The sequence below is a fragment of the Carassius gibelio genome, chromosome B13, assembly GCF_023724105.1.
Source record: "Carassius gibelio isolate Cgi1373 ecotype wild population from Czech Republic chromosome B13, carGib1.2-hapl.c, whole genome shotgun sequence".
In the NCBI taxonomy this organism is placed as follows: Eukaryota; Metazoa; Chordata; class Actinopteri; order Cypriniformes; family Cyprinidae; genus Carassius; species Carassius gibelio.
In genome coordinates this window covers 30279816-30284815 of record NC_068408.1, presented here as the reverse complement: position 1 = coordinate 30284815, position 5000 = coordinate 30279816, and the positions used below count along the sequence as shown (strand labels likewise).

The 5000-nt window shown below is 35.2% G+C and overlaps 1 protein-coding gene across 1 annotated transcript in view; it reads left to right on the top strand.

Moving 5' to 3' along the window:
• LOC127969745 (guanine nucleotide exchange factor VAV3-like) overlaps positions 1 to 600 on the top strand; it is a 14466-nt gene extending 13866 nt beyond the window's left edge. The window contains exon 2 of the mRNA XM_052571833.1: positions 1 to 600. This exon is cut by the window's left edge and continues 603 nt beyond it. The gene's annotated coding sequence lies outside the window, so the exon portion shown is untranslated.
• The last annotated feature ends 4400 nt before the right edge of the window (positions 601 to 5000 follow it).

The window sequence follows — 5000 nt, the reverse complement described above, 5'->3', positions numbered from 1 at the left end:
TGTGTCTGTTTTTAACTTTGAATTGTGTATTAGTGAGCATATTGACCCAGGCAGATGTTTCGCCTCAGGCCACAAAATGCAACTCCTGCTGTGTCCGGACTCAGTGCAGACTGCTAATGCATGACACAATCGACCATTTGAGTGAACTGTCACTCATTTTAGGTGTTACCCCCCCCCCCGCCCATTTATCCTAGTATGCTTTAAAAATAGATGTGGCTTCATTATGAAACTAAACGTGCTTCTTAGAAGCCTTTTTGAAAAGCTGAAGTTAGCACTAATGTGTATTTTGGCAAAGAAATGTTATATATCTTTGTTGTGCATTGAAGGGGCTCATATACCCTTGACCCTTCTCTTCTATAAAGTGTAGAATTTAGTCGATTTGACACCACAGTTTTAGTCGATTTTAACACAATGTATTAGAGTTCATGTTATATGATTTGTCCACAGATGCTTGCTGTACATGCACATCTGTTGATTATCTTATCTCATACAGTATCTGTGTATGGATTTTTAAGCACAGAAGGGGGAAAGTTTTCACACACACATTTAGACACGGGGATAGACTCAGTCCTCTGTAGAAAGCACAGAGAAGACATCACTATGTTTATCACTATATATATATATATATATATATATATATATATATATATATATATATATATGTAAATATATTTGTGTGTGTGTGTGGGTGTGTATATATATATATTTCATTAAATGTCCTGTTGCACACAGAAATTATAATATTATTTTAGAAATGTTAGAGTTATTTATATACTGTTATACATTTTTAGTAAGAATGAGCTTTTTATTTTCGATATTTTCAGGTTTCCCTTTTAATTGTATTTTTTAATACATTTTAATTTTATCCTTTTGTAGTTTGTCTTTTTTAACTTGTTATTTTAGTTTTAGCTTCAATTTTATTTTTTATGTATTGATCAATTTTAGCGCTTAAACTTAAACTTATTTTAATTAGTTGTCAATGTGACATTTATAATATTTCAGTGTTTCATCACATGTTTATGTTTTATATATTTCAGCTTTATTTCAGTTAATGGGACTTCGTTTTAAATGTTAGAAAGTTTGTATTTGTTTTATGAATAAAATTAATTGGACTCTATTACATTTTTAGGATGTTTAATTTGATGTCATCATAACTGAGGATTCACTGACATCATTACACTAACATAATGCCATGTCCCATGATGTTATTGATACATCAATCATGTGATCCCATCATCAGCTCTTTTGTTCTATTCTTAGCCACAAGCTGCTGACAAACCAATGGAAATAAGTGCAACTGTGACATATTATTAGGTATTTTCTTCTGCATTTTATTGCATAGGCTGACTTGGCATGTTAGACCCACTGAAAACAGATGGCTGAAGTTCTCCTAAATTTCAGTTCGGAAACTTCAGCTGGTGTGAAGAGGTCACAGAATTTCCTAAGGAATTGTGTTGAAACAGTCACCAGGTCATCTCATGGCTTTTTATAAATGTTGTTGCTTATAAACTGACACAATTTACATATTTAGCACCATAAATTATCATATCTGTGAGTTTTTACAAATATCAAGTGCCTGTGGGCTCTGAAGGAGAGAGAAGAAGATACGAAGATCAGAAAATCATTCATAGAGAGTGTAGAAAGAGACAAAGTGCAGAGCATCTGTCCTGCTATTGGATTTAAATAGTTAAATATATATACATCACTGCAACTAAGGAGACAATAAAGACAATAATCAATAGCTGCTCTCACATTGCCATCTTGACTCTCTCTCTTCATTTGTCTTTGTCTTAACTACTTTTTTATCATTATATGGACACTGAATGCACAATTAAGACTATAGATATACAGGCAAACTGGTGTGTGGGATGAAGTGCCCTTCAAGCCTTCAAGCCTCTTGTTTATGAGCGGATGTGGCATTTATCGAGCAACTAGTGACAAGGTATTTCAATAAATCTTACAACATATATTTTATTTAGTACTAATAAGTCTCCAAAAAGTGTTCTGCCTAATCGAAATTGACTAATTCAGTTTGTGCTTATCCGTGTAACATGATAGCTTAGCAACATATGCTAACAGCAGGCTATATTGGAACCAAGGTGTTAGCAGGTGTTAGACAGCCCATATAATCTCAGCACAGAATGAAAGATGCGTTACGCTGAATGATGGAACCCAGGAATCAATGTTTAGCTGGGTGTTAGAAGCAGTTCAGGCCTGAGGGGTGTAATGTGGGGATGTGTCAGAGCTCTTTGAGAGGAACAGCATCTGACATCTGCTGTTAGTCAAGAGTACGCAGTGATGTAAAGTGCTGGGCTCTCCAAAGGAGAAAACACCACACACACATACACTATATGAGGAGTTCTGTGTCAAGTGCTCGAAGTCTCCCTGATAGTCTTTAGAAAGACATGCATTGATGATCTCCACACTCTGGCTTAACTATGCAAAGGAGAGACCAATTCTAGCAGCACAAATTCTATTGTATAGGGAGCCCACTGGGAATATATGAAAGTGCAATCAAATTCAGATATATGTGGAAACGTGTGTGTGTTTGCACTTTTAATATATAAATATATGTATACATAAAAAAATAAAAAAAATCCAATTAAATTACATTTTTTTTAAATTAATTAATTTAAAGTTTATTACTTAGGTTATTTAGTGCTTAGGGTTAGTGCTTTTCTATGAACAGGAAACTGCTGTCACAGTGTGATATGTGTTTCTAAGTATATTTGTTGTAAGTAGAAACTATTGTGCACATTCCTATAAATGTACACATGCATGTATATAATTATATATGCTCCCGTGTGCGTATTTATGTGTGCGGAAGATTTAAATGACATGAGTCCACAAATACATGCGGTGGTTTCATCGGGCCTCTGGCAGAAGCTGAGCTCCTGGTTGTGTGGCTGTCTCTCTGTCTGTCTGTCTCTGTCTGCTTGGCTGTCTAACCCCAGTCACAGAGTCACATGACCCTGAGCACAGAGCTGCAAACTGCTGGAAAGCATTCACACTTCCTCTTTCCTAACTCGTCGACCTCTTATTACGTGGCGTTCCCTGAAGGTTGAGTTGTGAGCTTACTCATGTTTCCTGTGGTGGACTCATGATGGAGGGGGAGGGGGGGGGAGGGGGGTTAAACGCTAAACCCTTCCTGAGACCAAGTCCCTTTAACACATCTACTATGCTGTCACTAGGGGAAAATGGCTCTTGAAAAATAAGACTAGGTTACTACCTTTAATATAATGAAAACTTATGTTTCACTTAATATTTCATTATTTTATGGAAGCCTGTTTCTGCCACACACAAAAAAAAAAAAAAAAAAAATATATATATATATATATATATATATATATATATATATATATATATATATAGTTACTTTTTATCTTGCAATTCTGACTGTTGCGATTCTGAGAAAAAAAAACTAAAAACCGCAAGATATATACAGAGTTGCAAGATTTAAATTCTGACTTTTTTTTCTCACAATTCAGAGTTTACATCTTGTAATTCTGAGTTCATATTCACAATTATACTTTTTCACAGTGGAATATAAAATAAAAAAAGTAATTGCAAATTTTTATCTTATAATTATGACTTTTTTTCCTCAGAATTTCACGTTTACGCCCTACAATGTTTTTTTTCTAAGAACTCAGTTTCAGTTTCTCAGTTTATATCTCTTAATCCAGTTTTTTTTCTTCCATGGAATAAGAAAAAAAGTAATTGCGACTTTTAATCTCACAGTGACTTTTTTTTTTACTCATCTTAACTAATGAACATCTTAATTAATGTTGCTGAAAATCCTGAAAATCAGAACCACTGCTAAAGCTGCTTGCTTTCCCTCAAATGTTTCTCACTGAGAAGATGAAAGGCAGGTGTGTGTTGTAGTGTGCAGATTTCCTTGCTGTGGTCAGCGCTATTATAGATGGGGCTTTTTGCAGAGTACGTCTAATGTTCTCATCATAACCGCTGAGGGTCCTGTGTAGAGATCTGCAAGCATCAACCACTTTGTACCATCTAAGTGTCCTATTTACACATCATGTTCAAGCTGCATCTCTTCAAAGTGGGCTGCAAAGACTGTTTTTTTTTCATCTGTAGTGGGCGCTTGGTACGAAACACAAAAGCCGAATCGTGATTGGAGCCGTCATGAGCTGTTTGATCCTTGCAAACATAGCATTGCCAGGCTTTATACCGAAGATGGCATTTTTAAAGCCAATTAGAGATATTTTTGTTTGCTGAGATTTTGTCTTTTTCAGCACACCCCCGAGCCATCTGTTTGGATCCCATCAGCTCCAGTGAAGCACAAAGCTGTGTGCTTTAGAAATGATTTTAAAGCGTCCTCCAATAAAACTTTCATGAGGGTCTAAGTACTTGACTGAAATGCAGCCAGGAACTGATTTTTTTAGGAACTGGTTTGAGGCCACAGAACGCACAGAAATTTAGTGCAACTTCTTCATAAAAACGTCACAGAAAGAACAGCCACACTATTGTTTATGTCTTGAGGATACTGCATAAGACATTGTGTTGATTTTATTACAATCAAATATAGTAAAATCAACTTTCTGGTTACATTCACACACCATTAGGTGGCGGCAAGGCATTATTAGCAACTCACTGAATCATTAATTCGTTCAAAACACTGGTTCATTCAGGATTAGCTAGTTATGAAGGAGTCACTGAAACATTCATTCAGCACATTCGCTCAGAAATGCTGATTCAGTCAAGTTAGAAATGAGTCACTGAATCATTCATTCAAATGGTTTGTTTAAATGTGCTGATACATTCAGGATGCAGGAGTGAAAGAAGTCACTGAATCATTTATTCAACCGAACCAGTTCATTTATTCAAAAACGCCGATTCATTCAGTTGAATCATAGACAAATATAGTGTGTAAAATATAAATTTGTCAATTTTAAAAGGAATATCACACTCGCCTTCATGATGTTTATCAGTGATTCTGTTACATGCATGTGATATTGCTTAATAATCCTTGAAAACATGTAGTA